Below are 15,986 nucleotides of genomic sequence, written 5' to 3'. Positions count from 1 at the left end.
TCTCAATGAAAACAAAGATTAGAATGAATTCCTTTCAAAGTAATAAAATAAAATGATAATTAAATCATACTAAAATAATCAAAATTGGATTTACCCTGCCCTCTCTGACCCACTATGCTTCCACTGGAATTTTTTTTAAGATTAAGTAGGAAATCATAAGAAAACAAGCTGATGGTACTTAAAAAAAATAAAATAAACAAAAAAAAAAATCTAATGGGTTGATCCCTGTGGCAGCTCACCTTTCCAAAGTGTACCTTGTACAACTTATGATATATCATATTACACAGTGGGAATTGAGAATAATGATACAAGTCATGGCAAGTTTAATCAGTCACTCAGCAAGTATTTATTGAGCATCTGTGATATGCCCAGCCCTATGGGAACCAACATCTGCTTCCCCTTCAGTTGAGTGTGGGACATGGCTAGCACTGCTGCTGGACATAATGTAACACGGTTCCTGAAGATAAATGGATTGTTCCCCGAGTGAGGCATATCATAATTGATTATTTTTCAAGTCAGTTCTACATATATTTATGGAACACTGAAGATAGAAATATAGGGTTCAAAGTCTGCATCAAGCAGCTTGAAATTCAATAAATGTCACCAATAGATGGGAGACTATGTGTATCTCAAATAACTGTATTACAATGGATAGAGTTACAGAGTTCTCTAGGCAAAGTGCCATAAAAATTTTGAAGTGGTTTTTTCACCTTGAAAAAAGGCTCATCATTCAACTCCTTTTGTGATAATTTCTCTGGCTCTTTCTTCATTTTCATTCAGGATCAATTATTTTTTTCTAACAGAAGTCTTCCTGAAGGAGAGACATTTTAGGTTGAAAGCTACTTTGGAAACAGTCTAATCTTGCACAGGTGAATTCATCTTTTATATAATTTCTTCCTTGCTATATTAACATAGAAATGTATTGATTTTTCATCTCTATCTATAATTATATTTATAGATATAGATAGATTACATTTATCTGTACATAAAATACACAATGTTATATGTATTAATTTCTGTTTTAATTACATAATTAGAAATATCTGTGATCTCATCAAAGTGGATACTCCTTCTTGTCTAAAATGTATCTGTTGCCTTTCAAACTAGATTAGGCAACCATCATTTTCCATACTTGGGATTTCTTTCCTCCCTTGTACTTTGTACTTCAATTTTAGGTATTTATAAAATAAAAATAAAAAAAAAATCAACACTTATGCCACTATTGCAAAGGACATACCAAACTACTTCCTTATGGTTCAACTAAGAACCTCTGGGATTCTGATCCTAGTCTATCTAAGCCAAATACTTTCTCACTGATCCTTGCTTGTATTTATTCAACTAAACCCTATCCTTCCTGTCCTTATGCTACACCGTTCTTTGATTATTAATATGGTTCCTCTCTCTTATTGTTAACAAATTACTCTTCAATTTAGATGATCAGCCACCCTTAGAAACTACTTTGCATATTTTAAAATGTAATTGCCTAATTCAAAGCTGTTCATACCCCATAGAATGTAAGTATATAGAGCACATGATATCTTTTGATTATTTTTTTTTACCTTTACATGATATCACCTGGCCTAGCACAATACCTAATATGCAGGAATTACTTCATAAATATTTATTTCACTGAAACTAATGCCACATTTGTTGACCCCTTGTACCTCTTTTCTATATTTTTCTGAACTTTTCTATATTTTTCTGAAGGTTAACCCAATAAGATACAGTCTTTTCTATATTTGTCTTGCTATTCTAAGATTAACAATGAAGCATACAGATTGCTCATCATTTCTTGTTCACTTTGTTTAGATCACCAGTCCATCTACTTTCCTTTCTATCGTTTCTGCTATAAAATCCCATGATTGGTTGATGTTATAGACTGATCATGGCCATCATCCCTTTCCATTTGCTATCCCATAAATCTTTTTTTCGCCACTAAAACAATTAGTAGAGAGGAGTTTTGATTTCTTTTGTTAATTGCAAAATGATTTTAATGTCTCTAAGCTTGTTCTTGAAACAATGCTCCATTTTTTGATATCAACAATCTACTAGTAAATATTTTATGGTTTTGATTTATGAAACAATATTTCCTATAGAAATAAAATAGAGGGTTGTCCATTTGTAAGTGATTCATTTTATTTATGCATTATATTTATTTATTTATTCATTTTATTTATTTATTTATGTATATTTTTGCATTTTCAAGCTAGGTGTACAGACCCATGTGCTTTTGCTTTTATTTTTGGTTCTCTCATTAACAATTCATTTAGTCAATTCAACTTTAACTCATCCTTTTTTTATAAAATATGGAAGGGAAATGTATTATCTCTATTTTACTTGAGGAGTCAAAAACAAAAACAAAGTAATAAAATGTTTCACATCACAAAGAGAACTAAAGGAACAAACCCAGATTGAGACATGAAGCAGCTTCAGCTTTAATCCACTTCTCTACCCATTCTATCAGGATACTTTTGAAGTACCTTGTTAATTGCATCAGAGCTTATCCTATGGTAGTTTATGCAATTGATCTAGTGTGAGAGACAAAAGTCTGAGAGTTCAGTCATCCATAGATTTGTGAACCTATTATTGGCCCGATGATAATATGAGAAATTAAAATTTAAAAAATAGATGTGTCTTCCTTCTTTCTCTATTACCACACTCTTCTAAATCTCACTCATAGCTGAAATTATGAGAAAATGAAAGGAAAATGTATCTTTGTTTTTATTCTCACATTCTTGTAAACCTTAATCATAGCCCAAAAAGTCTTGCCCTGAAGGTAAAATAAAGAGATTTTGTTTAGAAGGAAAATATTTTCAAGTACAATTTTGAAATTGTGCCTGCAAGTTTAGATAAACACTTTCTTCTGCTAAATTGGATATGCCCTAAAGTGTTGCAAACTAGATATATTCACCAAGAAAGAGGGGGGAGAGTGGCAGTATTTGATTCTTGCTTGTAGCATGCTATTTTTATCATGCTGCTTCTGGTATTCAGTTTTTGCCATCTGAAAAATGATGTAATCGATAGTTTAAAAAAATTCCTTTGGATGTTCAAAGGTACACTCCTAAATTAAACTGAGAATATATGTGTGAAAACAAAAGTATTGTACCATTTTGTTTTTCCAATTTATCTAAGGTGTTTTAATAAGCATTCACACAGATTAAATGTTGATGACACATTTACAAATATAGATATAGATAGGACTGTGATAACCCATACTATTGTATGTGGGAAAAAAAAATCAATTGGTGTTTATGTGTTGCAAAAATTTACTTAATGAAATGTCATTTAAAGATATTTAAAGAATTTGAAAGGGAGTGAATTGTATGAAGCTAATACATAAAAGGAATCCAGCAAGTCTCAGTGCAGGTTTATTAATTATTCCAAGAGTTTAATAAAACAAGTAACCTATTGCAATTTTGGAAGTTTGGAGGATAAGAACTTTAATTTCAGAACTGCAAATCAATTAGGTAATATCATACCAAAATTATTCTCAATGAAAACCAAATTAGGATGACTGTTTCCCCCCACTAATAACATACAATAAAATGATATTTAGTATCTTATCTAACTTGACTCCCACACTAATATAATTTGCCTCTTAGTACGTTTTGTATATCTATTTAAATAATATTTATTTCTCTTCTTTTATAGGTAAACAAATTGAAGCTCAGAGTTGCTACATTACTTTCCAAGACACAAAGGTAATGTCAAAAGTTTTGAACTCTAGTTCTCTCACTCAAAATTTGATATTTATTTCATTGCACCATGGTGCCGTCTTGATATGTGAAGTATGAATGTGAAACTACTTGGTGACCTCATTTAAAGCTCAAATGATAAATCTGAGCCTTACCATATCTTAGTAATTAGTTACCGTAGAAAAATCACAGAAGAAATATAGAAATGTGCATACTTGTTCGTCTTTTACCAAAAACAAAACAAACAAAAAAAAAAAACAGCCAAACAAAAAACAGACAAAAAATATTATTGAATTTTGAAGTTATTAAACTATGAAAATAAAGGACAACATGCAAATAACTATTATCGATAAGTCTTTGCTGGCAAAACTTTAAAATCATGAGTACATTCCAACAACTTTAAAAACAACCAATTAATATAATAGGGAATGGAAACAAACAAGTTGCTTTCAACCATTAAATTAAATATTTTATACAATATCCTTAGTTAGTATACTTAATATACAGCATTCAGGAACACATATACTATATTAGAAATATTTTTAAAATTGTAAAAGTTTTAAATTATGATAGTCTTTAACATAAGGCATTTTTGGTAGAAGACGAACAAGTATGCACATTTCTATATGATTATGATTTCAATACATGTAAAAGTTTGCACTATTTTACAAATAAATTTAAATTTATGTAAATATACTTCTAATGGCTTATTTGTTTTTTATTATAGCTTTTTATGTACAAGATATATATGCATAAGTAATTTTTCAGCATTGACTATTGCAAAACCTTTTGTTCCAACTTTTCCCCTCCTTCCCCCCACTCCCTCCCCCTGATGGCAGGTTGACCAATATAGGTTCAATATGTTAAAGTATAAGTTAAATACAATATATGTATACATGTCCAAACAGTTATTTTGTTGTACAAAAAGAATTGGACTTTGAAATAGCCTGTGAAGGAAATCCAAAATGCAGGCAGACAAAAATAGAGGGATTGGGAATTCTATGTATTAGTTCATAGTCATCTCCCAGAGTTCTTTCGCTGGGTATAGCTGGTTAACTTATTTGTTAATATAAATATTTGCAATTCTATTTTTCAGGCTGATCAGTTAATAATTATAACAGAACACATACACATATGTTATATAATATATATGCAGATAAGTGTATGTATGGTGTATATATCTATTCAATATGTATCCACAACTTTAGATGCATATATGATAGACACTTGGTGCATGTTATATTATACATATACACATATAAAAGAATAGTGTACATTTCATGTATTTTTTTCAAAATGTATTTTAGGTATTTTGTGTATATATAATATGTGTGTATGTGTGTATAAGCATATATATATATATATATATATATATATATATATATATATATATATATATATATATATATATATATATATATATATATATATATATATATATATATATATATATACATATCCACGCACAAATGCAAACACATATATAATGGTGAGATTCCACTAAATATGTCTGTTTCTGGTTTAATTAATTTACGTTAAAAGAAAATTGGCTAAAGTGATTGCAATTTTATTGAACTAATCAGATAGACTTTAGAGAGCTGATAATAGACATTTGAAGATTAAAATTAAAATATCAAAATTTCTATTATAATGTAGACAAATATGAAAACACCGAAGATAATAACTGAAACTGATAAACTATTTTAGCTTTTTGTACGATGTTTTTTTTTTCCCTTTGTGTTAATCTCTGAAATAGCAAAAATTTCAAGCTTATAATCTTATTTCCTGAAACCAAAATAAAATCATGAAACTAAGCAAAAAACAACTCAAATCAATGTAAACTGGCAGTGTGTCATCATATGGGGAGTAGTGGAAAAAAATTCATAGTATTACCTAATATTACTAGATTTCAATGTGTAAATTTTTTAATGTAGGTAGAATAAAATATGATCTAATTCCAACTCCATTAATCCATCACAAGTCATTTAAAATACATTAAAAACAAGAAGCATGGAGGGTTTTTTTTTGGGGGGGGAGAAAGTATCTAGTATTTTCCATTTATATTAAATAGACACAACATACTATTATTCAACATGCAATGATGAATTTCCAGTTTAGTGTAGGACTTAGTGTAAAGTTATCTGCTTGCACTTACTATTTGGAGACTTAAGCTTAATCACTAGATCAAACAGTAGTGATATAAGGCATTTTAAAGGCATTCAATAAATTTAAGTACTTAGAAACTGTGCTAAGCACTGGGACTACACATAAAAGCAAAAGACAAGTCCTGTCTGCAAAAACTCAAAATCTAATCTCATTGCTTCAGGAGTTCCCTTCAGTGATGCACATCATAAGCCATCTGTGCCTGTCTACCCTGTGTAACTGTTAGCCATATTCTGGTCAAAATTGCCTCGAGTGATTTTCAAAATATCCTGTTGGATGATCTAAAATCCAGATGATTCTTTGTACCCATTTGCTCCCCATCCCCACTATTTTGACACCATCACAAGAAATAAATTGACATGTGTCCAATAATATGGAGGAGATACATTTCAATATTTTTCTTTCAAGGTTTCTCAAAAATGGTATACCTATTTACCTATATATCCAAGTATACATATACAAAAGTACATGTACACACACATGAATAATATGCACAAATGCATGCTTTTTTCTCCATTGTATTCTTGAAGCTTTATGATCATATGAGGAAAATAAGTGAACGGACAAGGAATACTCTTTATTGTTTGCAGTCATTAGTATGTCTGACCCTTAACTTGACTTGGGAAAATACTTGGCAAAAATACTATTATGTCATTTTCTTCTTCAGTTCATTTTACTAAGGAGGAGACTGAGCTAAACAGGATTAAGTTATTTGTTTCCCCCATGATCACACAACTGTTATCTGAAGTCAGATTTGAACTTGGGAAAATGGATCTTACTGACTTAATGTTCTGTTCATTCAGGAATACTGATTAAGTCTTGTACAGAAGGACTAAAAATCTGTTCTGAAACTTGCCCCTGAAATTAAATCAGTTACTTATATTGATGTTTAAATAAAACATTAAGAAATAGTGAAAAACAGAGGAATGTTTTATCCCAAATGGTATAGTCAAGAGCAGAAAAAAAGAAAGGAGAATTCCCTGATGATACACTCTACCACCACCACCACCACCACCACACCAAGTTTCATAAAGGGAGAGAAATATTAGGATAGAAAGAAGATTGATAGGCATCGCACATTAAGAGGCATAGAATATAGCAAAGGCAACAAGAAAAGAATGAAAATAAGTGAGTGAGTGAATGAAATAATGAGAAAAATCTTAAGAACTTACTAATTGTTCAGTACCCTGATAAAGTTGTGGGAGATAATAGAACTATGCAAGACAGTCACAGCTCTCAAGGAGCTCATGTTCTAATTTAGGAAGACAACAAGTATAGAGGAATGATGTCTATGAAGGATAATTTTAGTTAGCAAAGGGACAGAGATGATGATTATAGTTGCAGGGTAATTGAATAGTATTTCCCAGAATGATAAAGTGGAGTGAAATGCATGTTGTTATTAGCAAATCTAGGAAGGCAAAGTATCCCTGAAGATGTTTGGTAGATCCAGGACAAATGGCCGATAATCTTCATGAATCAGAAATCCACTTCCCACAAGTAGGAACAGGAGATGAAAATCAGTGAGAAAGTAGGAGTAGGGAACATTAAGGAATAGTGAGGTTAACAAATATGAATAATAAAAGTTCACACTCAAAGTACCATATAGTTTTTAAAGCATTTAAAATCACAACAGTTTTTAGAAATCAATGTATTTTCAGTCCCATTTCACAGTAGATGAAACTGATGCACAAAGAGAATACATATATACCTTTATGAGGAAATTAGCTTTTAGAACTAGACTTTAAAAAAAAAAAAGTTTTATTTTTTCCTCATTGTACATATAACAGTTTAAAACATATTTCTTTTTTTTTTTAATTTTTTATTTTATTTTATAATTATAACATTTTTTGACAGTACATATGCATGGGTAATTTTTTACAACATTATCCCTTGCACTTACTTCTATTCAGATTTTTTCCCTTCCTCCCCCAACCCCCTCCCCCAGATGGCAAGCAGTCTTATATATGTTAAATATATTACAGTATAATTTAGATACAATATATGTATGTAGAACCGAATTTTTTGTTGCACAGGAAGAATTGGATTCAGAAGGTAAAAATAACAGTTTACATTCATTTCCCAGTGTTCCTTTTCTGGATGTAGCTGGTTCTGTCCATCATTAATCAATTGGAATTGGATTAGCTCTTCTCTATGTTGAAGAAATCCACTTCCATCAGCATACATCCTCGTACAGTATCATTGTTGAAGTGTATAATGATCTTCTGGTTCTGCTCATTTCACTCAGCATCAGTTGATGTAAGTCTCTCCAAGCCTCTCTGTATTCCTCCTGTTGGTCATTTCTTATAGAACAATAATATTCCATAACATTCATATACCATAGTTTACCCAACCATTCTCCAATTGATGGACATCCATTCATCTTCCAGCTTCTAGCCACTATGAAAAGGGCTGCCACAAACATTTTGGCACATACAGGACCCTTTCCCTTTTCTAGTAGTTCCTTGGGGTATAAGCCCAGTAGTAGTATGGCTGGGTCAAAGGGTATGCACATTTTGATAACTTTTTGGGCATAATTCCAGATTGCTCTCCAGAATGGTTGGATTCTTTCACAACTCCACCAACAATGCATCAGTGTCCCAGTTTTCCCACAGCCCCTCCAACATTCATCGTTATTTGTTCCTGTCATCTTAGCCAATCTGACAGATGTGTAATGATACCTCAGAGTTGTCTTAATTTGCATTTCTCTGATCAATAGAGATTTGGAACACTCTTTCATATGAGTGGAAATAGTTTTAATTTCATCATCTGAAAATTGTCTGTTCATATCCTTTGACCATTTATCAATTGGAGAATGGCTTGATTTCGTATAAATTAAAGTCAATTCTCTGTATATTTTGGAGATGAGGCCTTTATCAGAACCTTTAACTGTAAAAATTTTTTCCCAATTTGTTACTTCCCTTCTAATCTTGTTTGCATTAGTTTTGTTTGTGCAGAAACTTTTTAATTTGGTGTAATCAAAATGTTCTATTTTGTGATCAATAATGGTCTCTAGTTCTCCCTTGGACACAAACTCCTTCCTCCTCCACAAGTCTGAGAGGTAAACCATCCCATGTTCCTCCAATTTATTTATGATTTCATTCTTTATGCCTAAATCTTGGACCCATTTTGATCTAATCTTAGTATGTGGTGTTAAATATGGGTCCATGCCTAGTTTCTGCCATACTAATTTCCAGTTTTCCGAGCAGTTTTTGTCAAATAATGAATTCTTATCCCAAAATTTGGGATCTTTGGGTTTGTCAAAGATTAGATTGCTATTTTTATTCACTATCTTGCCCTGTGAACCTAACCTATGCCACTTATCAACTAGTCTATTTCTTAGCCAATACCAAATGGTTTTGGTGACTGTTGCTTTATAATATAGCTTTAAATCAAGTACACTTAGACCACCTTCCTCTGACTTTTTTTCATTAGTTCCCTTGCAATTCTCGACCTTTTATTCTTCCATATGAATTTTGTTGTTATTTTTTTCTAGGTCATTAAAATAGTTTCTTGGGAGTCTGATTGGTATAGCACTAAATAAATAGATTAGTTTGGGGAGTATTGTCATCTTTATTATATTCGCTCGGCCTATCCAAGAACATTGAATGTCTTTCCAATTATTTAAATCTGACTTTATTTTTGTGGCAAGTGTTTTGTAATTTTGCTCATATAATTCCAGACTCTCCTTTGGTAGATATATTCCCAAATATTTGATACTATCGACTGTTATTTTGAATGGAATTTCTCTTTGTATCTCTTGCTGTTGGATTGTGTTGGTAATGTATAAAAATGCTGAGGATTTATGTGGATTTATTTTGTATCCTGCGACTTTGCTAAAATTCTGAATTATTTCTAATAGCTTTTTAGCAGAGTCTTTGGGGTTCTCTAAGTATACCATCATGTCATCTGCGAAAAGTGACAATTTGATTTCTTCATTTCCTACTCTAATTCCTTGGATCTCTTTCTCGGCTCTTATTGCTAAGGCTAGAGTTTCTAGTACTATATTGAATAGTAATGGTGATAGTGGGCAACCTTGTTTCACTCCTGATCTTACAGGGAAAGGTTCTAGTTTATCACCATTACATATGATGTTTACTGAAGGTTTTAAATATATGCTCCTTCTTATTTTAAGGAATAGTCCATTTATTGCTATACTCTCAAGCGTTTTTAGTAGGAATGGATGTTGGATTTTATCAAATGCCTTTTCTTCATCTATTGAGATGATCATATGGTTTTTATTAATTTGATTATTAATATGGTCAATTATACTAATAGTTTTCCTAATATTAAACCAGCCCTGCATTCCTGGTATAAATCCTACTTAATCATAGTGTATTATCTTGGAGATGATTTTCTGAAGTCTATTTGCTAATATCTTATTTAAGATTTTAGCATCAATATTCATTAAGGAAATTGGTCTATAGTTTTCTTTCTCAGTTTTCGATCTACCTGGTTTAGGTATCAGTACCATGTCTGTGTCATAGAAGGAATTTGGTAGGACTCCTTCAATCCCTATTTTTTCAAATAGTTTACATAGCATTGGAGTTAGTTGTTCTTTAAATGTTTGGTAGAATTCACCTGTAAATCCATCTGGTCCTGGGGACTTTTTCTTAGGAAGTTGGTTAATAGCTTGGTCTATTTCTTTTTCTGAGATGGGACTATTTAGACTACTTACTTCTTCCTCTGTTAATCTGGGCAAGCTATATTTTTGAAGGTATTCTTCCATTTCATTTAAGTTATCGAATTTATCAGCATAAAGTTGAGCAAAGTAGCTCCTAACTATTGTTCTAATTTCCTCTTCATTAGTGGTGAGTTCACCCTTTTCATTTTCAAGACTATCAATTTGCTTTTTCTCTTTCCTTTTTTTAATCAGGTTTACTAAGGGTTTGTCTATTTTGTTGTTTTTTTCATAAAACCAACTCTTAGTTTTATTAATTAATTCAATAGTTTTTTTACTTTCAATTTTATTAATCTCACCTTTTATTTTTTGAATTTCAAGTTTTGTGTTTGTCTGGGGGTTTTTAATTTGTTCCTTTTCTAGCAATTTTAGTTGTAAACCCAATTCGTTGGCCCTCTCTTTCTCTATTTTATGCAAGTAGGCCTGTAGAGATATAAAAATTCCCCTAATTACTGCTTTGGCTGTATCCCACACATTTTGGTATGATGTCTCATTATTGTCATTTTCTTGGGTGAAGTTATTAATTATGTCTATGATTTGCTGTTTTACCCAATCATTCTTTAGTATAAGATTATTTAGTTTCCAATTATTTTTTGGTCTATTTTCCCCTGGCTTTTTATTAAATGTTATTTTGATTGCATTATGGTCTGAAAAGGATGCATTTACTATTTCTGCCTTACTGCATTTGATTTTGAGGTTTTTATGCCCTAGTATATGATCAATTTTTGTATAGGTTCCATGAACTGCTGAGAAGAAAGTATATTCCTTTCTGTCTCCATTTAGCTTTCGCCAAAGATCTATGATATCAAACTTTTCTAGTATTCTATTTACCTCTTTGACTTCTTTCTTATTTATTTTGTGGTTTGATTTATCTAATTCTGAGAGTGCAAGGTTGAGATCTCCTGCTATTATAGTTTTGCTATCTATTTCCTCTTGCAGCTCTCTTAATTTCTCTTTTAAGAATTTAGATGCTGCACCACTTGGTGCATACATGTTTAATATTGATACTGCTTCACTATTGATGCTTCCCTTTAGCAGGATATAATGCCCTTCCTTATCTCTTTTAATTAGATCAATTTTTGTTTTTGCTTGATCTGAGATGAGGATGGCTACTCCTGCTTTTTTGGTTTTGCCTGAAGCATAATAGATTCTGCTCCACCCTTTTACTTTTAGTTTGAATGTCTCATCCTGTTTCAGGTGTGTTTCCTGTAAACAACATATAGTAGGATTCTGACTTTTAATCCAGTCTGCTAACTGCTTCCTCTTTATGAGGCATTTTGCCCCATTCACATTTATGGTTAGAAGGACTAATTCTATATTGCTTGCCATCCTATTAACCCCTGCTTATGCTTTTCCCCTTTCCTTCCCTTTTACCCTCCTATCCAGTATTAAACTGGTAAACACCACTTGCTTTTCACAGCCCTCCCTTTTTAGGATCCCTCCCCCACCTTAAAGATCCTCCCCTTATTTTACCCCTTTTCCTCGAAATTACTGTATTCCCTTCCCCTTAGCTTACTCCTTCCCTTTCACTTTTCAATGAAGTGGAAGAAGTTTCACCATAAATCGAATATGTCTATTGATACACGCTATGTTCATCTCCCTCCTTTCTTTCTCTCAGATATAATAGGTTACCTTTGCCTCTTCATGAGATGTAGTACCACCACTTTATACTTTTTTATGATATAATCTCCTTTCCACCTCTAGTTTCTAAGACAAATTGTACATATGTTCTTTACATATTTTTTGACAGAAGTATAGTTCTCAAGATTTCTTTTTACCTTTTTTAGAAGTCTCTTGAGTTCTGTATTTGAAGATCAAACCTTTTATGTAGGTCTGGTTTTTTCATCAAAAATAGATGGAATTCATTTATTTCGTTAAATGTCCATCTTCTTCCCTGGAAAACGATGCTCATTCTTGCTGGGTAAGTTATTCTTGGCTGCATACCAAGTTCCTTAGCCTTTTGGAATATCATGTTCCAGGCCCTGCGTTCTTTTAATGTGGACGCTGCTAGATCCTGTGTTATCCTTATTGTGGATCCTCTATATCTGAATTGTTTTTTTCTAGCAGCTTCCAATATCTGTTCCTTTGTCTGATGGTTCTTGAACTTGGCCACTATATTTCTTGGCATTTTGATTTTAGGGTCCCTTTCAGTAGGTGATCGATGAATTTTTTCAATGTCTATTTTACCCTCTGTTTCCAAAACGTCTGGGCAGTTCTCTTTGATAATTTCCTCGAAAAAGGTGTCCAAGCTCTTTTTTTCCTCCCATTTTTCAGGGAGTCCGATTATTCTCAAATTGTCTCTCCTGGATCTGTTTTCCAGGTCTGTTGTCTTTCTGGTAAGGTACTTGACAGTCTTTTCAATTGTTTCATTTCTCTGGTTTTGCTTGACTCCCTCTTGGTTTCTCCTTGAGTCATTCATTTCTACTTGTTCCAGTCTAATTTTCAATGATGTATTTCCTTCACTCACTTTTTTTATATCTCTTTGTAATTATCCAATTGAGTTTTTATCTTCTATGGAATTTTTTTCCATTTTATCTATTTTATTTTTTAGAGAGCTGATTTCTTTTTCCAGCTCTCTAATCCTGTTTTCCTTGGAGTTGTTTATCTTTTCCAGCTCACTAATCCTGTTTTCCTTGGAGTTGTTTACCTTTTCCAGCTCACTAATCTTGTTTCTCAATGATTTGATTTCTTTATCCATTCTGTCTTTGAATGTATGGGATGACTTCTCCAGGCTCTCTTGCCAAGCTTCCCTTTCCTTTTCCCATTTCTCTTCCAGCTCTCTTGTGAGAGCCTTTTTGATTTCCTCTATGAGGTTCTTTTGTATTGAGGAGCAGCTTATATCCCTCCCAGGGGATACATCTGGGGACAGTCTGTTCCTAGTCTCCTCAGCATTTGAAGTCTGCTCCCTCTCCACACAGAAGCTGTCAATGGTTAGAGCCCTTTTGAATTTTTTGTTCATTTTGTCAGAGTAGGAATCAAAGAAAACAAACTGACAAGAGAAACAATTGGTCTGTTTTGCAGGGGATAGGGCTGGATGGTATTAATGGGCTTCCTCTACAGACTGGGGGTAGGGCAGCAGAGAGCCACTAACAGAACAGCAATGACTGTATTGAGTCTGCGCTCTGAGGCTCTGAGAACGCACTGAGTCAGTCCAGGTGGGGGTTGGGGGTGGCCAGGCTCTGAGAGACGCTGGCTTTCTGGGGTTTTAATGTTCACCTCCGGTGTTTACACCCTCTCCACCGCTCCTGGCTTGCTGCCAAGACGGAGCATCCACACTGGGGCAAAAGCTCTTTCACAGAAATGGCAGAGATCACACCCCTCCCCCTCAGGTCTGAGCTGTGTGAGCTGCCTGTCTTGCTTTGGCTGTCTGCCCTCAGTCTGCGCCCAGTCTGATTGACCCTCCCCCGAACAAACACAGACCTTTTCTGGCGACTTTCAAGGATGTCTTCTCTTGGTGATAATTTGTGGATTTCTTTCTGGGTCAAGCATTAAGTCAGAGGCTTGTCATGAAGTAAGTTCTGAGAGAAAACGAGGAGCTCAAGCAGCTGTGTGCCTCCACGCCGCCATCTTGGCCGGAAGTCCTAAAACATATTTCTTTATGAATCATGTTAGGAGAAGAACCATTAGAGATAATAAAAACAGAAAAAGAAGTGAACATAGTATATGTTCATTTACATTCAATCTCCATGGTTTTCTTTCTGGATGCAGATGATATTTTCTGTCCAAAGTTTACTGGGATTGCTATGGATCACTGAGCCACTGACAAAAACCCCATTTTTGCTGTAATATGCACAATGTATTCCTGGTTCTGCTTGTAAAATCTTTCCAAGCCTTTCTAAAATCAGCTTGTTCATCATTTTTAGAGAACAATAATAATCTATTATCTCTATATACCACAACTTGTTCAGCCATTCCCCAACTGATGGGCATCTATTCATTTTCCAAGTTTGCTAACATAAAAAGAGATGCTACAAGTATTTTGGCTCCTTTGTTCCCCTTCATGATTTTCTTGGGATACAGACGTAGTGTTGGCACAGCTGAGTCAAACTGTATGCACAGTTTTATAAATCTTTGGCATAGTTCCACATTGCTTTTCAGAATGGTTTTATCATTTCACAATTCTACCAACAGTGCATTAGTGTTCTAGTTTTTCTACATATCCTGCAACATTGGTCATTACCTTTTGATGTCATCTTAATTAATTTGAGAGCTGTGAGGTGTTTTAATTTTCAATTTTCTAATCAATAGTGATTTAGAGCATTTTTGTTATTCCTAATTTTATTAAATTTTTTTTTTTATTTTTGAAAGATATGCACAGATGGTTTTCAACATTCACTCATGTGAAACCCTGTATTACAGTTTTTTTCTCTCTTCCATACCCTCCCAACCCTCTCCTAGATGGCAAGTAATCTAATATGTTAAACATTTGCAATTCTTCTCACATATTTCCACAATCATCATGCTGTACAAGAAAAATCAGATCAAAAAAGGAAAAAAAATGAGAAAACAAAACTCAAACAAATCACAACAAAAAAGTGAAAATACTATATTGTAATCTACGTTCAGTCCCCACAGTCCTCTCTCTGGGAGCAGATGACTCGCTTCTTCATAAAGTCATTGGAACTGGCCTAAATCATTTAACTGTTGAAAAAAGCCATGTGCATCACAGTTGGTTATAATATAAACTTCTTGTTGCTATGTGCAGATATTCTCTGATTCTTCTCACTTCACTCAGTATAGTTATATAAGTCTTTCCTGGCCTTTATGAAATCATCTTGTTGATCATTTCTTTTAGAATGTTATGTTATTCCATAACATTCATATACCATAGCTTATTCAGCCATTCTCAGATTAAGGAGCATCCATTCAGTTTCCAGTTCTTTGCCACTACCAAAATGACTGCTACAACCATATGTTGATATCATGAAATCATTTTGACTTTATCTTGATATAAGTTGGGTCAATGTCTAGTTTCTTCCATACTGATTTCCAATTTTACCAGAAATTTTTGTCAAATAATGAGTTTTTATCCCCAAATTTGGGGTCTTTTTGTTTTTCAAACACTAGAATACTCTAGTCATTGACTTACTTCTTATAAACCTAACCTATTCCATAATTCCATAATCAGTTATTCAGTACCAGATGGTTTTGATGATCATTCCTTTACAAGATAATTTTAGGACTGGTACAAGTAGGCCACCTTCATTTGCATTTTAATAAGGTATCTTCAAATTCTTGACCTTTTGTTCTTCCAGATGAACATTCTTATTTTTCTAGCTTTGTAAAATAATTTCTTGGGAGTTTGATTGATATGACACTGAATAAATTGATTAATTTAGGTAGATATAATTTTATTATATTATTTCAAAATATCTATGAGCACTTGATATTCTTCAAATTAATAAGTTCTGATTTTATTTGTGTAGATGGTGTTTTGTAATTGTTTTCAT

General features: G+C 32.9%; 1 long non-coding RNA gene across 1 annotated transcript in view; it reads left to right on the top strand.

Annotated features, from left to right (window-relative positions):
- The window catches only part of LOC141545595 (uncharacterized), a 379,465-nt gene that overhangs the window by 81,126 nt on the left and 282,353 nt on the right, over positions 1 to 15,986 (top strand). Inside the window, exons 3-4 of the long non-coding RNA XR_012483082.1 lie at positions 804 to 869; positions 3,652 to 3,701. This is a non-coding gene — a long non-coding RNA (uncharacterized LOC141545595). The remainder of the gene's footprint in view (positions 1 to 803; positions 870 to 3,651; positions 3,702 to 15,986) is intronic.

The sequence above is a fragment of the Sminthopsis crassicaudata genome, chromosome 6, assembly GCF_048593235.1.
Source record: "Sminthopsis crassicaudata isolate SCR6 chromosome 6, ASM4859323v1, whole genome shotgun sequence".
Classification (NCBI taxonomy): Eukaryota; Metazoa; Chordata; class Mammalia; order Dasyuromorphia; family Dasyuridae; genus Sminthopsis; species Sminthopsis crassicaudata.
Note: the sequence above shows the minus strand (reverse complement) of the source record. Positions and strands in the feature narration are given on the sequence as shown.